General features: G+C 38.2%; 1 pseudogene; it reads right to left on the bottom strand.

The window, feature by feature from the left end:
* Positions 1 to 1,072: 1,072 nt before the first annotated feature.
* LOC122102697 lies at positions 1,073 to 1,169 on the bottom strand (annotated as a pseudogene).
* Positions 1,170 to 20,500: the final 19,331 nt, after the last annotated feature.

Below are 20,500 nucleotides of genomic sequence, written 5' to 3'. Positions count from 1 at the left end.
ATATGCTGGATAGCCTTCTGTTGAACCATTATATAAAACCAGGCCTGAAGAACAATATAGAAGAAACTGTATTTGATATTGCCAAAAGGATAATTATGTATCACTACCTCTATGAAGTTGTGAAAGGCTGTACAAATTGTTCACCGAAGTCCTAATGGTCGGGTTAAGGTTCTTAAATTTCAAAAATGCAAGTCCATCTTTTGTGTCCCTACAAAACATTTTCACAATCCAAATAAGAGCAATATCTTTTTTTTTGGTCAATCATGGGGCTTGAGCTCTGTGCCTGGGAGCTATCCCTGTGCTCTTCAGCTCAAGGTGAGCGCTGTACCACTCGAGACACAGCTCCACTTCCAGTTTTCTAGTGGTTTATTTGAGATAAGAGTACCACAGACTTTCCTTCCCAGGCTGGCTTTGAACCATGATCCTCAGATCTCAGTCACCTGTGTAGCTAGGATTATAGGCATGAGCCACCAGTGCCCGGCAGCACCAATATTTTACTGTAAAAATTCATGGATTCCGTGGAATTCTTCCAAGTGAATTTCCTGCCTTGGATGTAAAAATGTATTCAATAGTTTTTGTATACATGTATAATAATTTCTTCAGAGTTTGTGATTTTTTAATCAGAAATAATTTTAATTTACCTGTTGAAATGAGTAGTATAGAAACTAAAATATTTCTGATGATTGTCTGAAAAAGTATATTTTAAAATATTCTATATTCTATGTTTGCATAATGTTCATAATTTATTTTCTCCTAGATATACTTTGAATTCTACATTATTATATAATATATAGGTTCATTAATGTGTCCTTTCTGATTGCATTCCATATAGAACAGTTTGATTCCTTTTTTTCTAGGTCTTAATATTATTTTTCTTTGGGATAAAATGTCAGTGTTGTCTAATTTGAAAAGTTTTGTAAAGTTTATGCTATGTAAACGCCTTTCTGAGGTGAAGATTTAATACACTGATGTCAAACTAAATTTAATAATATGAATTACGTGTATTGTTACACTTGTAATTTTGTAATCAACTTTTTAATAACTGTTTTTCATTTCTTGCATCTGAAGAATGAAAAATATGGAATACTTCTCAAATTTTCATATTATCCTTGTGCAAGTGCCATGTTAATCTCTGTATTGTAATTTGAGTATACGTGCTGCTGAAGCATGTAATATCCTCTAAATTTAAGTAGTTAATGATGCAATCTTTATACAGGCTTATATCTATGGGTGCCTACTTGTAAGAAGGAAACCTTATTGTTCCTAACAATGCTATCGATCTTATTTCCCTTAAATTCTGTGAATAGTGGAAAAAAATTATATTGATCAGTCGATTGCTCACATTTGCAAAATTTTTTTGTCAATGACTATATTAAGTCTTTTTATTTGGTATTTGATCGTACTCTTAATTATTTATAGATAGGTCCAAAGGTGATGGCTTTTTCAAGTACTTATTTATCCAACTGAATTAGCTTTGTGGACCTAATGGATTCAAAGTAAACATTGCTTAAGAGCTACTTCTAAACTTCTTCAGCTGACAATTTCCCAAATGAGGTGTTACTGGAACAAATGTCTACCTGAGCCTTTACCCTTCTTCATGTGGGAACAGACCAACTAGAATATCTTACCCTGACAGCAAAGATTTTCTTACTAGAACAAAACTAATCTTGGTTACAAGCGATCATAGAGAGATGAACAGTTCAAATAGAACTGTTCAGAGTAGAAGGTATTTTATCAAAATATAATTGTTTATTATACCTTCCATTTCAAAAGTAGCTAATGCCAAGAAGGTGGAAAAATTGTTCGTATGCATGATTACTTTTTGTTCTGGCCTGTCTACGATCCAACCAGGCAGGAAATTACACTACTGCCTTTTTATAACCAAATATTTTCAGAGTTGCAGGAGAAGTGCATATGTTTCTCCTCATTATTAGGCATTAAATTGATAATGTTTTAATCACAGAGTTTCCTCTTTCCTCCATGCTGTAAATCTACAAATGGTAAAACTTTAGGTCTAACTCTATCAAACACTGAGGTAGAGATAATGGAATAATACTTTAAAACAGAGTTGCCTTTGATACAGTAACTACAACAGAAAAATACAAAATGTGTGCCTTTTACTTATATATAGTCGTACATTTTATATTTATATGTGCTGATTTTATATTTCACACAATGAAACTTACTAGAATTAGTTGATAATTTGACAAATAAATTGATATTTATTTTTTTCCAATAAATAGAATTGGAATATAAATAATTAGGTTTAAAATATATATTAGACTATAAAAAGTATCAATGCAATGTTTTTAGTATAAACTTGTGATACATTATAACTGTTCTTTGCCTTCTGAATCCACATGGTAATAAAACAATGTTTTCCTCTAATCTGTAATGGATTTTACTCTGCTGCTCTGTTTATTGTTTTAACTCGCCTGTCCCAAATTGTTTTTCTCCATATTTCTGAAGCATTCCTACTGATTATTCCCAAATTTTGCTAAGATGTCTAAAAAATATTATTTTTCTTCAGTACCCATGGGTCCTAGGATCCCAAGTCCCAGTTACCTGGATCATCAGATAACAGGGGCAAGACTTTTCACTAAGGCCCATGCAACATATCAACACAAAGTAATTGAAGACCCATCTCAATTTCGCATTTCCTATATTTCAGGGCCCCAATTCCTTGAGATGCAGGAATTAGCAGTAAACAATTGTGAAATGCAAGGCAACTTAAAATGAAGGATGAGATCACAAAATTTGAGAGAAAGTACTGTAATTCAAACATTCAACTTACAGATGACCAGCCCATTTGAGTGAACAAGTTCACAAAGTGTCATATGTTTATTTTTAATACCCCTCACCTATGATTAACGAAAGATTTTATTCCAACATAAGTGGGCCAAAAATAGTTCCTGGAAGGACAGATCCATAATTGGTCTACCAAAGCCCGAAAACTTGACTTAGAGGTCAAATGTAATTCAGAAAAACATTTGAAGCACTAAGGAGTGCTTCAAAACACTGGGACTTCAGTACAACATGGTTCTGTGGTATAAAAATGTCACTCTCAAACCAATGATAATCTACATTTAATCTGAAAGTATATTCATTTTCAAATAAACTTGTTAAAATCAATTTCGCCAAAATAACATTTGACAAGTTGATGATACTTAGTGACATTACAAGTTTTTCAAGTGTAGGGAGCAAGTTAAATAGAGTTGAATTATTTACACAGCACTAATGCCAAACATGTTCAACCATTCATTAAAGTGTAGAAATACTACCACCCACAATTTGTGTTTTTTAGTAAGAGCCTTTCAGAAATGTGTTAAATAGATCAACCTCCTAAATTTCAAACCCAAACATTAGCTAATACATTTCATCATTTAATAAGGTACATTTTAAAAAATCACAAATAGTTGCCTTATTATATGTTATTTTATGTTTTCCCTCTGTCTAACATAGTAAGAAATATGACTTTAAGTCTTGAATATGGGTACTTATCAGAGATATGACAAACATAATATCTGTCTTCTACTTCTATCATATTCCTCTCTAGGAATAAATTTTAATTTTCTTCTTTTTCCAAAACTTATAGGTAGTAGAAAATATTATTCCATGTAAAATAAAAGAATCACACCATTGTACAAAGCCATTTATAAAAATTCATAGTTAGGAATACATTCTAAGCCATTTTTTAACTTTCTTTTTGACTAAAGATTAATCTTACAAACAGTTGAGAATAAAATCATGCTTAGGTGCTTCCCATCTCCAGTCTTGCAAATTGTTGCTGCAGATGAATGAATTATGGAAATATAAACTGGCATCAGTTAAAGAATATGCAGGATTGAAACTCCATGGAATGTATATAAACTTTTCAAAGTATTAATAGACAGTTTAACAGAATGACAATCAGGAAGTTGAAACCAGAGAGGAATTATAGTAAAGACATAGAATGAATGAAAAATGAACAAGGGGCAAGTACAGTTAGAATACTGAATGTACACATATGATGAAGGAAGTGGTAAATTGGAAATAAATCTTGGAGAAAGGGTTGGTTGAGAATGATGGAAGGAGTGACTCTGATCTAGGAGCATTGGACAATTAGATGGATATATTTAATTGTAACACAATTGCACAACCCTTTAAAATTCAGTTAAAAAACACAACAAGAAACAAAAACACACAAAAATCACAACCAAACAGCAACTCTAGAGAGTATGAATATGACCACTCAAAATTTTAATCAGTTAATGAAGGGCAGTCTTGGGAAAAGCAAACAAAGCTGTTCAAAGAGGGAAGTTTGGGATAGGGAGAATTTTGAACAGAATTAGATTGTCTAAGGTTATAAATAACCTATATCTGCTGCAAACAGTATCTTTCTTCTACGAGTTTTCTGTCTGAACTGGAAAATCCAGTCCTGAGACACACTTGGTAGCTTGTGAGGTAGAATGGAAGAAACAAGATCAAGAACCCATTACTCCACTGGAGAGAAAACAATCCTCTATATTTTCTCTAATCTCTCTTCACTACTCTTTCTTGATACTTTTAAGTCAAATTGCTTTTGAATTATATTTTTTCTTCTTTCTTCTGGCAAAGTAATTGGTCAAAGTAATTTCATTAAATATTATTTGCCATTTTCTTCTTTCATGCTGTTTAATTGGCCAAGTGAGTCCATAAAACTTCCCTCTTGCATTTGGTTGCCATGAAACAACATCTATGTTAATGAGGAGAAATCTAAAGTAAATCTTTGTCTCCAGAAAACAGTCCAAGAGGCTGTGATCACAAATATTTGGCTATATATTTTTTCTTTTACCTTGAAAGACTTCTTGTATCTAAAGTGCCCACAAAAATAAGTACTCCATGACTTGTTGGTTCAATCAGAATTGTCTAACCTCAAAGATATGTTTGCTAACAAGATGCTTAGAGGAAACCAATAAATACTGCACTTTTTATCTTCTCTCTTAAGATTCTCCTTAGATACCATATCAGGAACAGTGAAGTTATTCTATGCAAAATTATTTCAATAGATTATTTTTCTCTTGGTCTTGCATTTGTTCACCAAGTTGTATGGAGGAGAATAGAGTTAAATCACCCATACCTTGGAAGAAAGTGTCTGTTACAAAAGGACAATGCTTCTATGTCCTACTTCTATGTCCTCTTATCTTTTGCCGGAGTTCCAATTAATCAGAGGTTCTTGGCTTCAAGTCTAGTGAAGCTGAAGGACCATACGGGCTCCACCACTGCTACATCTTCATTATTTCTCTTTTAAAACTCTTTAAGTTGCCTCATTTGGATGTGGAATATATTTTCATGTCTTCATTCAATCAGTTCTGCATTGTAGTGAGCCAAATGCGCTCTGTAAAATCACTTTAGGGAGTAAAGATACTAACACAATTTATATCAAAAAGTTTTGGCCTCCCTTCACTGCTGAAGTCATTATGCTTAGCTAAGGCTTCTAAGAAATTTTTTTTTATTATTTTTTCCATTTGCTCAATTCTTTTCTAAACTTTTTGGCATATGTAATAAAAGAAGTCTTCACTATCTCATATTAATAAGAATATTATTTTTTGTGAGCCACTTAGAAATGTGAAATCATTGGTTTGAAGTATCCAATCAGATTTTTTTTCTGTGTTTCACTGCTTCACGTCCAAAGACATTGTGGAAAATGTTACAAACAGAAATGTGTAATACCAACACCTACTTTTATTGTGGAGGGCACTTTCTCCCTAAATATTTTGACTCAAATTATCTTTTTCAGAGAATTACTGTTTGGTAATTAACAGTAAATTTACAAATTTTGATGCCTTATTTTTTTTAAGAACTTTTAATTTAAATTCCAATACAATCTGGTTTCAAACAGTGAGAATATAGTTCCTGGGTAAGGACAATTCCAAGGGAACCTAGAGGACTTACAGCAAGGTTTCTGAGGTTTGTTTGTTTAGTGTGAAAAAGAGCCATCTTCATCCACATTGCTCCCTCTCTACTAAGTCTCCTTGGATTTCTTTGCATGAAAGCCTATTCTTCCAGGCAATTTAAAATTTTCTTAATAGGCTAAGTTGTTAAAATTTTGAACAATTAAATTTTACTTGTCATAACTTTAAAACCCTTGAAAATCCTTTATCAGAACCGCAAATTCACCAATCCTAATTCCACCTTTACCATCAAAATGTTAACATGCTGTTTTCATGTTAACATATAGTATCCATGCAGCTATTATTTTCTAGTGGCTTTGTTATGCGTATATATTACCATATTAGATGATGCTAAGCAAAATGAATTCCAAGATATGGAACCAGATTTTTTTTTTCATTTGTGGTTGTTGTTTTTGATGAACTATGTGATTTCTGTTTTCTTTGGGGTGTTCCCGTATGGTTTATCCCTGCTGTATGGTGAGACAATTGTGAGCATAATGGTGAGACAAAGGACAAAAGGCAAACCAATGCAGTAGCAATACTCACAAGACAATATTTTGGAAATGTACTTCACAACTTGTGAGCGGTGAAGGGGTGAAGCAAAACTGTGAGAAAAATGAGGGAGTGTTACCAAGTTTGAAAAGTTATGATTTAATACCTTACAATTATTTTAACCCCACTGTACATCTTTTTTATAATAAAATTGAAAAAAATAAGCTGCATAAAATATAATTTCACTGTATTGGCACAGTAAATAATATTCTTTATGTAGTAACATTTTAAAAATCAATACTATTTGGCATCTAATTTGAATTAATTACCTCTTCTTTATCAGAGGGTAATCAACTTGCATGTTATCCAACTAGACAGTATTTTCACAATATACTTGCCAAATTTTTCGAAAAAGAATAAATTTAGTATTTTCTCATTCTAAAAATGAAAACAGTTTAATGCTATGGAAACCCATATCTTTTAAAAGTAAGTAAGTTTTTAAGAGGACAGAATATATGTGTTCTTCAAAATTCCTATGACTAATAATTACTCATTTTTAAATTCTCAACATACCTAAGAGATTCAAAACAGTACCTGTTTGCATGTTATGTAATTCTGCAATAGATGCAGTTTCCAATGGGGTGTTACAGATTGAGAAGTAAATAGAAAAATAGCCACATTCTGATAGAGGAAAAAACTGTGAAGCATGTGTAATAATTAATTATTCAAGAGTAAGCAATTTTTTATAAGAGTAAGCTATTATGTCTATGACCATCAATCCCAAGATTTATGCCATAAAGTCATACTAGCCCAACAGTTTCCAACTTGTAAGGGACACCTTAAAATTCCTTAATTCACATCATGAATACCTTATCTCTATTTTGAAAAAATACTACACCTCTGCTAATGTGACACCCTCCTTGTTCTGAAAAGAACACCACCATAAACTGAGCTGCATCATTTTTCCTCCACTGGTATTCTTGACATGAGAACACTTGCAAATATTATTTATATTTATACTTTTAAGTAATCATAGATATTCACTATGCTAAGAGAGGAAAATTATGATTCAAAGCTCACCCAGGCAGGAAGGTTTCTTAGAATCTTATCTCCAAAAACTTCTCCACAAAAGCCAGACTCAAGTGGCACTGAGGTTGAAGTGGTAGGTCATGAGCCTTGAGCATAAACAGGCTCAGAGACCCTATCCAGGCCAAGAGTTCAAGCTCTAGGACGAACCAATAAAACAAAAACAAAATTGAAAACAAACCCCAAACATAGCATTTTTCTCCATGTATACAGAGGAACGTAAATAAGGAAATGGCTTCCTGTGGTACATATAGGGAGAAGAAAGCACATGTCACACAATTACTCTCTTCATACCATATTAAACCAAACCCTTAAAAAATTGGTTTTTCTAAATATATAAATTAATGTCATCCATTTCTTGGCAACTCTGTCTAGATCATTCATATTAACATGGTGTACATGAACTGTGCGAATTATCTATTAACTATGTTCTAATTATAACTCTCTTGAAATAATATCTAGGCAAATAGAATGCCAGAATCTTTTGTGAAATTTTCAAATAATCCGTCTACTTAAAAAGAATTTTGTAGTATCCTATAGAATATGAAATTACAAACAAAACCAAAAAATATGTTTTAAATCTAAATTCTAATTTAACAAGGTCTACAGATTCCTACATTAGACGAACTTTGTTATTGCTCCAGACTTAAGCTTTTGTAATCCTTCAACATTTATTTGGAATCAAACAGAATGAGGCTTACTTACTTCTGCAAGTTTTTGGATGGGAATCATGAGCTATTTTGCATCTAGGAATGTTCTGTAATGATGAGAGCATTTAAAAAACAAGTGAGGATATGTATGAGTTGCATTCAATAGGAACTTGACTTCTCAAAACATAATGACAAAATTAGGCCAAACTTCCAACTGTGTATTCGTTTTTTGTTGATGGTTTGTTTTACTAAGACAAAATTATTCTACCTGGTCCAGGGAAGATATCGTTAGGTAATTCTACTCTCTAATCTCCTGCATGAGTGCTAGAATTCCAGGCTTGTATCACATTGCCCAGACATAGTTTGTTTTATTTTATCTAGAAACAGATTAGCAAGTCTGAACTTCTCCTATAATCTTATCCACTAGACTGACTGCTGAGACTGTTTATGTACTATTTTCAAAGATGGTTTAACATTTGACACGGGATATGAACATTTTCAGATGCACCTGCAGGCTTCCCTGATTCATTCCACCATGTATCATATCCCGTTAATAATGGTTGCTTGACTTTCTTACTATCTCTGGTCCCTACCTGTGTAATATTCTCAACTTCTGGGGGAAAGTTCACTTGAAGGCTTTCTAATATTAAAAATTATCACTTGATTCTAGTCTTACTCAGGACCTATTTTCTATTGTTTTCTAACATTCCTACATATTCTGAGAGTTGTTTCATTTGTATATTTTTGTATGCACCTATAAATGCCTCTGTGTGTATGTGTATGTTTGTATGTATGTATGCAAAAACCTAAAGCTGTAATTCAGCAATCTTGCTCGTGACTGGTATCCCAGCTTTTGGCTGGTTAATTATAGGTAGTGTCTCAAAGCCTATACTGTCCAAGCTGGATGCAAATTGAACTTCCCAGACTCCTTTACATTCTTAGGTTTTACTTTTCCAGGAGTATCAACTTTTAAACTTCAAACACTTTTGTGAGTGTAAAGTCTATCCTGTAGCCCAGATTTTTAACTCAAGAATTCATATAAAGATAGATGGACATATACATTACATATCCTGAGTGTACACTGTTAGAAATGTGATCATAAACCAAGTTGTTGTGAGATCTGAGGATTGGGGTTTAAAGCCAGCACGGGTAGGAAAGTCCTGGAGACTCTTTTCTCCAATAATTACCAGAAAACTGGAAGTGGCACTGTGGCTCAAGTGGAAGAGCACTAGCCTTGAGCTGCGTTTCAGAGGGACAGCGCCCTGTCCCATATTTCAAGTGACACGAAAAACAACAACAATAAAAAGAATATAAGAAAAGGAAAGAAAAAGAAATGTGATCTTAGCCACCAGGTTCATTGCTAGTATAATTCCTGTTCCCTCAGGATAGACTCTTTTTTTCCAATTAAGTGTATTCTCCCATATTGGAGACAGAATCATTCTTCCATTCTCCTTTTTGCACATTTACATGATTAGCAAGCGTGATTTAGAAAGGGAGTGGCCTCATGCTTCTTGTTCCACTTAGGAGTAACGCTTTCTCTATTATCACTCCTATAAATCTACATACTGGACTTGGCTTTATTGTTTCAATGTTTTCTTATTTGTAGAGTCTTCTATATTGTATTGAACACTTATACATAAACACAGAACTTCTTTTTCTCCTATAATTGCTATAGTTTCTCCTACTGTTAACTCATGTACTCTTGGGAAATTAATGCACAGCATATAGACTCACAAAAAATGATCTGAGAACCTTCTTCCCATTTAAAATTCACCTTAATTTACAGAGCACATAAGAAGTTTGAACAAAATATTCTCATGGATAATGTATTTATAAGCAATTTAAATTGCATTTCTCTTTACTAAGTTGTCTCTGAAACACGTGTTACCCCATGTGCAAAAGTGTCTTTGTGCTATTTCAATGAAGCCAGAAAACATTCATTTTTTTCTGGAGCAGCACCATAGATTGTTAATGGAAGTAAGTGGAAGTAACTGTTACTGGATGTGGAAACTGATCCCAGGAGAGGAATTGAACATTGAGAAATGATAAAGTTCAAGTTAACTATTACTTTCCTTTTTACTGTACAAGAAAAGAATCCAAGGCTGGAAGGAAAATCTGTCCCTGATTTTTGGGTGTGTCCTTTACTCATATAAAATTTGTCTGTAAACTTCTGGTTGAGAGTATTGCAAAAGGAAACAATATGCATTTGAAGGCCAGCATAGAACAAAAGGAAGTAACTTTGTTTTAAAAGTGTTCTACTGCAAAGAAGCAAAGATATGGAGGTTTTAAAGCATCTTATGGATGGATGTTTCACTCCTGAGATGATTCTCTTGTTGCAGGAATCAGTTATCAATTCCTTTAGTCTGGTCTTGAGTTTTCCATAGCAATAAGGATTCCAAAAAATCAGGATTCAGTGAGTATGATCAGCAAAAGCAGCCTCTTCTCAGACCGCTACTATTTTAAGGAGAATCCCAAAAAAATACTCAGGGTTTGTTTTGTTTGCTTGTTTGTTTAGTTTGTGCTGGTTCTGGGACTTGAACTTAGAGACTGGCCCCTGTCCCTGAACAGTTGTCTTTCTTTCACACCTGGCCCAAACCTATTACTCCACTGCTTGAGCCAAAACTCCACTTCTGGATTTTTTGGTGTTTAATTACAGATAAGTGTTTGACAGACTCTCTTGCCTGGGTTGGCTTTGAACTAAGACAGTAAGAAAGCTAAGTGACATTAACTGTATGGACTTCTCTTTTCAACCAAGAAATATTAGATGAAGTTTATTATAAAGCTAATATTTGACAATTTTTAAAGAAGAGAATATGTTTAGCAAAGAAGCCATAACAAATAACTCAGCAAAAGTAGTTGCACTACTAAATCATTTGGCAAGATTACTATTGACTTCATCATTCCTTTGGGGGAAACTTAAACCTATATTTGCACTTTTTTGTTGGTTGTGGGGATTGAACATTGATCCTGGCCACTGTCTCTCTTCTCTTCAGCACAGCGTGAGCACTCTACTAATTTAGCTACAGCACCACTTCCGGGTTTTGGGGGTTAATTGAAGATAAGTGTTTCATGGACTTTCCTGACCAGGCTGGCTTTGAACCACAACCTCTGGACTCAACCTCCTGAGTAACTAGGATTACAGGCATGAGCCACCAGCACCCGGCTCATATTTGCATTTATGTGCACTTAATGTCACTATGTAGACAAAGAATGGAAATATGAACCAAATGATGTGACATTGCCGCTTTTCAGAATAATTAAGGTAGCAATATTTACAATATTTTGTTACATTAATGACTCATGAGCTATGGGACTCTTACATTAGCATCCTCTTTCATCTTTGTAGGTGTATATAGTATCAGGAAATGTTCATAGATAAATACAGAAAGACAGATTTTTAGAAAGCAAAGATCAGGTATGAAAGATCAGCATAGAAGGAGATACATTCATCACACTGAGATTAAGAACTAGCCTAGGAGATTTTGAATGCTAAAGGCAATGAGGAATAAGCCTAGTTGATAACTAGTTCTTTAATAACCAAAAATGGTTCCCTAGAACGGTTTCTGCTATACCTTAGTTACTATCATTTATTCTTTCCATCTGGAGTTATTCCTTCTCTTCTGTCACAACTGTTAATTATCCTCTGCCTTTTTGGTGTGATGACTGGCCAAAATAGTTTCCAAATCTCACTTACACTATCCTTCTCATTGTGATTAGCAGTGACCCCACTCAAAAGCCTGGAATATTTGAATTTCCAGAATTAATCTTCACCTGACATCTAAGCACATTCCTAGCATTAATTGCCATGACCTAATGAACAAAACATTTTTTCAACACAGTATCAATACTTAAAGTACATGTGTTAGGAACTATTGTCAGGTATCAGTATGGAAGGAGCAATTATATATTCCAAGTATGGGTTCTGTATTTTGCATTTACTAACTATTCATTGTTGTTGTTGTTGTTGTTTTGGCAGTCCTGGGGCTGAAACTCGGTGCTTGGGAATTATTCTTCAGGTTTTTTTTCCCTCAAGGCTAACCCTCCACCAGTTGAGGCACAGGACCACTTCCAGTGTTTCCTTTTCAATTTATGTGGTACTGAGGAATTGAACCCAGGGTTTCATGCATGCTAGGCAATCACCATACCATGAAGCCACATTCCCAGAACCCTAAATGATTTTCTTAAGATGGCATTACATTTTCATTCTGTAACACTGTATCATAATTTTAGCCAGAAATTTTTGCTAGAAAAGAGCATTGAACACAATACTGAGTCCAGTAAGACTAGATGAACAATGGATACCTGTCACAGTGTAGCCAGGGCACAGAGGGACTTACCTCATGGAGCTGGTACAACAGACTGAGCGAGACAGCTCCTGACCCACAGGTTACCTCCAGAATGAGAGGACCACCTTGGTTCCATCCACATGGGGATGCTGGGCCACCTCCTCCAGCACCCATTGAATCAGTTCCTGAGAGAGAAAGTGAAAGAAAGAAGGTCAGAATTACACTTAAACCATATGCCGGTGGCTCAGGCCTATAATCCTGAGTACAATGGAGGCTGAGATATGAAGATCATGGTTTATAGCCAGCCAGGGCAGGAATACCTGTGAGACTCTTATCTCCAAAGAACCACCAAAAAACTGGAAGTGGTGCTGTGACTCAAGTGGTAGAGTGCTAGCATTGAGCTGAGGAGCTCAGGGAGCTGTCCAGGCCCAGAGTTCAAGCCCCAAGACTGAAAAGAAGAGGACTTCCCACCACAAGAAGTGGGATGAATAGCACCCATTGTCTTAGGGAGCATGGCAGAGAAGTCAGGCCAAGCTTCCTGTCAGCTGGGAGTCATTAGTAGGTCACCCGGCTTCTCTGTGCCTCAGTTTCCCCAGCTTCAAAACTGAACAAAGTGAAGGATCCCGTTACTCATGGGGATAGAGTAATAAAGAAAGAGAGCCATGTTTTGTTTCATAATCCCATACCTGTTGCACCGTTAATACACACCGAGATCTTTCCGGGTATCTTCCTATCATATGCTCACAGAATTGCCAAGAACAGTATCAGATGGCCCCTCCATCTGTGCCTGTCCCTGCTCCAGAGATCCCTCTGTATCAATCCCTTGTTTCCTCACAACTGTCCCATAAGGAGATTGAAGTCCAATGGTTGAGGCCCAACCCAGAGATTCACCTCTGGTCAAGAATCGGCTGCCGTGGACTGAGTTTGGGACAATCCATCTAAACCAATGACTGAGCGTGGCACTACATATCTACCATCCCAACTACAGAAGAACGGGCCTGGTGGCTCAGGCCTGTCACAGGAGGACCATGATCCAGCCCAGCCTGAGCATATATTAATTTGCCATCTCAGAAATGCCCAAGACAGAAAAGCTTGACTCACATGGTAGAAGACCTGACTGGCAAGCCTAAGGCCTTGAGGTCAAACCCTAATATACTAATATACCCAAAAGAACCAGAGTCCCAATGCCAGAGGCTCATGCCTATAATCCTAGGTACTCAGGGGGCTGAGATCTGAAGATCACAGCTCAAGATTTAAAATAGGGTTGGCCTCACCCATCAGACGTCATGATTAGAAGACCCAGAGTCTGACCTATGGTGTTGCGCTCCATACTAGCAGAACTCGTATCCTTACTAAGTGTTGGCCATGCTCTCTGTCCCCCTGGGAAGCCATCCCCTGCAGGCCGCACTCCCAGGTCCTCCCAAGCTCCCACTGCCACCAACCAGGCCCAAGGGAGTACACAGCTCCATTGCACACAGATCCCATGTTCTTGTAATTTAACAGTGCTGAGTCCCCTTTGAGCCTCTCACCCTTCCAGGCCCCCAGACCTCAGCTGTGAAGCCCATACATGCCCCAAAGATAGCAGGTAGAAGTTACCAAAGTATTCAGCCTCCTTGTTACAACCCGGTTCTACACACACACCCACACACACACCCACACACCCCCCCCCCTACACACACACAAACACACACACACATCCAGACCGGTGACAGAAGACTCCTCCATGCAGCACCTGCAATTTGCCAACTGATCACTCACCTGAGCACAGTCAGGCTGTACAAGGAAAAAGATGATCTCTGTCTCTGTCTTTGTCTCTGTCTCTCTGTCTCTGTCTCTGTCTCTGTCTCTCTCTCTCTTTCTCTCTCTCTCTGTCTGTCTGTCTCTCTGTCTTCAGGTGAAAGTTTGACTGAGCACAGAAGACAAGGGCTCACACAGCAAGGTTGTCTATCTTCTGCATCCAACACCTCCCATCCCCAGAAAAAAAAGGAAAAAAACCCAGAAGGCAGGTGTAGACATGCTGCTCCCCACCTCTGACTAAAGCCACTGGGTTCCCACCAGGGAGTGGAAGGGCGCAGATGTGCTGCTGTGTGGCTCCCACTGCTCCAGGCCAGGGGATCTTTGGCACCCACTCCTCACCCAACCCTGCATCTCCCTGTATCCTGGGACATTAGCCGCTGAGGATGGGGGTGGCATCCTCGGGTCAACACCCACCCCCACCCCTGGGGCACATTTGTGGCAGGGCGTGGGCCAGAGTGTGGGGCACAGGGGAGGCGCGGGTCCGGGTCAGAGGGGAGGGGATATGGGGTCGCAGGGTGCAGGGCTGTGTGGCAGCCACTCACGTGTTGCTGGCAGAAGCTGTAGGCAGCTGCTCCAAGTGGGGCAAGCAGCACTGGCAGAGGCATGACAGACACTCAGGCCCTGAACAGAGGACAGGGGAGCCAGGACCAGGTCAGGACCGCAAGCTGGCTCATGGCACAACATTGCACCATTGCCTGAGGAAACCATGGGCCTGAGCCTGCAGCATTAGATTTGAAATGCTGCTACATGGGGAAGGGGGGGAGGGGGCTGGGGCTCAGGTAGGCACATGGTGGGATGAGGAAGGCCTCTCTTCCTAGGCCTCGAGTCTCTTGCTCACCACTCAGCCACCACTACCTTCCTCAACTGCTGGTAGTGGTGTCAACAAACAGAGCGAATCATGGTGCTACTGGGCAGCATGGAATGTGGGTGTGGCCACCATTCTTGCATCCCATTGGTCAGAAAGAACCATGAAACAATGGAGGTGTGGCTGGAATCTTGTGATGCAGGCAGAATGGGCGGAGTCAAAATGATGGCAGCCCCTTTCCCAGGGAACTCTGTCCAATCCAGTTGAGGACAAGAGAGTGACCTGCTTTAGCTGGATGGCTGCACAGATTGTTGTGTATGTCTGTTTGTTCCCAGACCTTGAACTCAGGATCTAGGCACAATCTCTGAGTTGCTTTTGATCAAGGCTAGCTCTCTACCACTGGAGCCACACGGCTTTACTTCTGGCTTTGTTGGAACAAGTTGGACAGGAGTTTCAAGGACTTTCCTGCCTAGGGTCACTTTGACCATGATCCTCCTATCACAGCCTTGTAAGTTTTAAGGAGGACTGCTGAGAGCCAATGATGCCTGGTTTTGCTGATGTTCTTGGATAGACCTGTGAGTTCCCTATCCTCAGGTTTAAGTGGTAGGAGCTGGAGCCCACAGCTTGAATCCTGTTCCTGCCACCAACGAACGGCAGGAGATCCTATGAAACTCATTCCTATTCATATGATTACTAAAGGAATGTGATGTATGTCATGATTAAATGGGCAGTACTTGAATGATTCGAGGATAAAATTATACACAATTATATTATAGGACACTAGTCGATATTAATTAATACTTTATGAAGCATTTAAACAATCACCTTCATTAAATGGAGGCCAAATGAAATACCTACGAATTGAGCATCACATAGCATGGAGATGCCATTTTTTTTTCTGCCAGGACTGGGATTGGAACTCATGGTCTAGGTAACCCTGCTGTTGCACAGTATGGGAAGGGGAAGCTTGCCTCCTTGAATTCAAGAAATTCAAGTCTGTTCCTTTCGCCTGAAATCGATGCCCACCACTAGAAAACATCCTATTTGTTTACATTTTAAATATATGATTTATATTTATATACATATGTTGATTCCATATTGCATTCAGTGTAGTTACTTCTTTTACGTTTTGTTTTATTCATGCACTGACTACTCATCTTATTGACTATTATGACGCATAGAACAGTGATTACATTGATTACATAGGATATAGTTTTGCATATGTATTGCATGTCCTTCCTTACACCTAGGACTTTCACAGAAAAGAAAAACATGTGTCACCATCAGCTTCTTACTACACGATTCATTTTTTGGGAGTGCTGGCATCTGAACTCACAGACTTCAAAGCCCAATTCATGAATGGGTGAGTGTCAGCCTGCCATCCTGTGGCAAGTTGAGCTGACAGGCAGTCCCGAGTACCTGAGATCGAGCCCCAGCGGTTGACAAAATAAGAACAGATTGACATGCAGTTGGTAGTACACTAATAAATGTATATCTTTATAGAGTGCCAGAGATGTCTATACATTATTCACTTATATAGACTACATTCCTACCAATTCTTGGGTATTTATAATGCCTCCATGTAATTAATCTTATTGTTTTGATTCTTAACAAACTATTAAGTAAATCAAACAATATCCTGAAATTATTGCATTCTGTATGTAATAGTATTCTTTTAATATTAATAATAATAAATATTAAATAAATAATAATAAATAAATACATAAATAATAAATATTAAATAAAGTCAGTCTCCTGAAATGATGCTGTCTAATTTCACAGGAGCGTCATTCACCATCAACTAATTCAACTGTGACATTGATAATATTACCTTGTTATTCCCATTGATGGGAACGAGTCTCTTAGTATCTGTTGCCATTGATTGGTGTCATGACTGGGATTCAAAATCAGGGCCTACATTGCCTTGTGGACCTATGACTTCCTCAATAGTCTGACAACCTTCAGCAATGAAAGGTGAAGTACCCTTTCCAACAGTGTCACTCAGATCCAGGAGGGTCACCGTGCAAAAGAAGAAAACATAAAAAGGCCATCTTGCTGCATTTTTTCTGTACATTTTTGCCACACAAGGCCTGGGGGGTCTAGGATCCTAGGATCTACTGTGGGTCCAGTGGCTGCACCTCAGCATAGGGTGTCAAAGCTGAGGCAGAATTACCACAACCTGAGTTCAAGCCCCCTGCTGAGCAAAAAATAATTAAAAGAGATTAGCTCCCTGGCTTGCAATTCACCCCGTTTTTTCTGGCAGGCTTTGGATTTGAACGCAGAATCTAGGTGAATCTGCAGCACTGTGGAAGAAGCGGAAGCTCACCGTACTTGAAGATAAAAAAGTCAGGCCTGTAATCTAAGCCAAAATTCAAGCCCCAGCCTTGGAAAACATACTATTTATATACATTGTAAATACAGAATTTGTACTTACCTATGGATGTTCAGTCCATACACGTTTGGTGTGGTTGTTCCTTGTATTTTTTGTTTTATTCATTTATTTACCGTTGATTTTACTATGATGACACCCATTCCCTTTATTACATTGATGACATCCTATCACATGGAATCTAAATTTGTAGACGTGTTTTCCATCATGCCAGACATCCAGGACTCTCAGAGAAAAGGAAAAAAGTTTCACACTTGGCTTCTTACGGCATGATCCAATTATTGGTAGTTCTGGGATCTGAACTCAGGGCCTAGCAGGACCAATTGGTGAATAGTTTAAGGTGACCACACCAGCCTGTGAGTGACAAAGGTGTTAGACCATTCCCAGCAACTGACATGGATGCCCAGGGTGGGCCATGATAGTCATAAATTAATAATTTAAACATAGGATCAATATTTACATATATGTGTGGACAGCATCTTGCCTTTGGAGTACTTTTTCTCCTTATTTTCTGTCTTATGTAAGTATTGTGTATTTTACTGAGTAACGTAACAGATATAACAGTGCTTACATGGAAGACAACCTATTGCCCTGGCTATACGGTTTCCTATGCAATCTCCATCCAAGCTGAGACCCAGGACTCTCACAGAACAGGAAAACAGGTGAATCGATGGGCTTCTCACATCAGGATTCATTTTTCGGCAGTGTTGGGATTTGAACTCACACTCTATCAGGCCCAATTGGAGAAATGGTCAAGGTGAGGACACCAGCCTGTGAGCAACGAAGGAGATAGGCCATTCCTAGGAACTGACATCGAGTCCCAGGGAGGTCCAGATAGTCATAAATTCGTAATTCAAATACAGGATCTATATTTATCTACATGTGTGGACAGCATCTTGCATCCGGTGCACTTCTCCTAAATTTGTGTCTAATTCATGGAGTTATTGTGTATTTTACTGAGAATGGTGACAGGTGTAACTGTGCTGACATGGATGACCATCTGTTCCCATAATTATATGGTTGCCTATGCATTCTACATCTTAGTGAAAGCACGGTACTTTCACAGGAGAGGAAAACATGTTCAACGACTGGCTTCTGACAACAGAATGAATCTTTTGTCAGTGCTGGGCTTTGATCTGAGATCTGGGTAGCTCTGTTGCCCTTTGGGGGAAGGGAAATCTCACCATCCTTGAAGACTAGAATGTCAGGCCTGGTCCAGGACCTGATTTGAAGCCCCAGTACTGGACAAAATAACAAGCCCGCCTTTTTTAAACATTGGATCTCTCCTTACCTACAAGTTTGGTATGCATCTTGCATTCAGTGTAGTTATTCTTTTTATTTTGTGTCTTATTCATGGATGTATTGTGTATTTTATTGAGTATGGTGATAGATATAACTATGCAGACATGGATAACAACCTATTTGAATGGCTATAGAGTTGTCTATATAGAATTCTCCATCCCTGCTGAGACCCAGGATTTTCACAGGACAGGAAAACAGGTGGATCGATTGGCTTCTCAAATCAAGGTGAATCTTTTGGCAGTGCTGGGATTTGAACTCTAGCCCTAGCAGGCCCAAGTGGCGAATGGGTCATGGTGAACACACCAGCCTGTGAGCAACTAAGGAGGTAGGTCGTTCCCAGGACCTGAGTTGAAGGCCTGGTGGGGGCCAATATGGTCATAAATTCATCATTTAAACAGAGGGTCTATATTTCCATATATGGATGGGCAGCATCATGCAATCGGTGTAGTCATTCTCTTTATTTTGTGTCTTATTCATTGATGTATTGTGTATTTTCTTGAGTATAGGATGACAGATATAACTGTGGCGACCTGGATGACAACCTATTCTCATGAGTATAGAGTTGCCTGTGCATTCTCCATCCTAGCTGAGACCCAGGACTTGCACAGCACAGGAAAACTGGTGCAATGACTGGATTCTCACAACAGGGTAAATTTTGGCAGTGCTGGTATTTGAACTGTGGGCCTAAGAGGCCCAACTGCCCAATGGGCCCATGTGATCACACCAGTCTGTGAGCCACTAAGGAGTTGGTCAGGTCCCAGGAACAGAGATCGAGCACCAGAGAGGCCACAATTGTCCTGAATGCATCATTTAAACATGGGATGTATATTCAAATCTGTGTGTGGACTGCATTGTGCATTTAGTGTAGTTATTCTATTTTGTATGATATTCATGGATGTATTGTGTATTTTCTTTAGTATATGTTGAAATGTATAACTGGGCTCACATGATAACAACCTATTCCCATGGCCACAGGGTGCCCCATGTATTCTTCATCCTAGCTGAGACCCAGAACTTGCACAGGAAAGGAACACAGGTGCAACAATTGGCTTCTGACATCAGGATGAATCTTTTGGCACTGCTGGGATCTGAACTTGGGGACCAGCAGACCCAATTGACGAATGGGTCCATGTGAGCACAACAGCCTGTGAGCCACTAAGGAGTAAAGCTGTTCCCAGGACCTGAGATGGACCCCCAGGTGGGGGTGGGGAGGAGGGTACACAGTTAGTGATCCATTCATAAGTTGAAGGTAGTATGCAAATGAGTACACATTTGTATAGAGTAGGAGAGACGATAACCTGTGATGGAATCCAATCTACCATGTGTCTACTGATTCTTGAATCTTTCCAGATGCCTTCATTTCATGACTGTGATGATTATTGTCATGCTTAATCAACATTGCTTTACAAATAAGTGATACCCCATGCGTCTTGCCTATCATTTCCTAGTCATATCATGCTTGAACTACTCATTCGATGTGATCGATCACATTCCATGACTTTACCTGGTCCAGAAACCATTATCTCAGGATTTCCCGCCATTGTTTTCTCATGGGGGTGGGCTGAATTCAAGCCTCAGGCATGGAAAACATACTCCTTATATACATATTAAAGATAGGATTTATACTTCCATACATGTTCAGTCCATATCACGTTTAGTGTTGTTATTCATTTTATATCGTTTTTATTCATTTAGTTACAATTTATTTTATTGTCTTTGATGACACCTATACCATTTATTACATTGTTTACATCATATCACATACCATCTAGATTTGTAGA

Source organism: Dipodomys spectabilis, unplaced genomic scaffold, assembly GCF_019054845.1.
Source record: "Dipodomys spectabilis isolate Male_0828 unplaced genomic scaffold, ASM1905484v1 ptg000829l, whole genome shotgun sequence".
In the NCBI taxonomy this organism is placed as follows: Eukaryota; Metazoa; Chordata; class Mammalia; order Rodentia; family Heteromyidae; genus Dipodomys; species Dipodomys spectabilis.
This window is presented reverse-complemented; position numbering and strand designations above follow the sequence as displayed.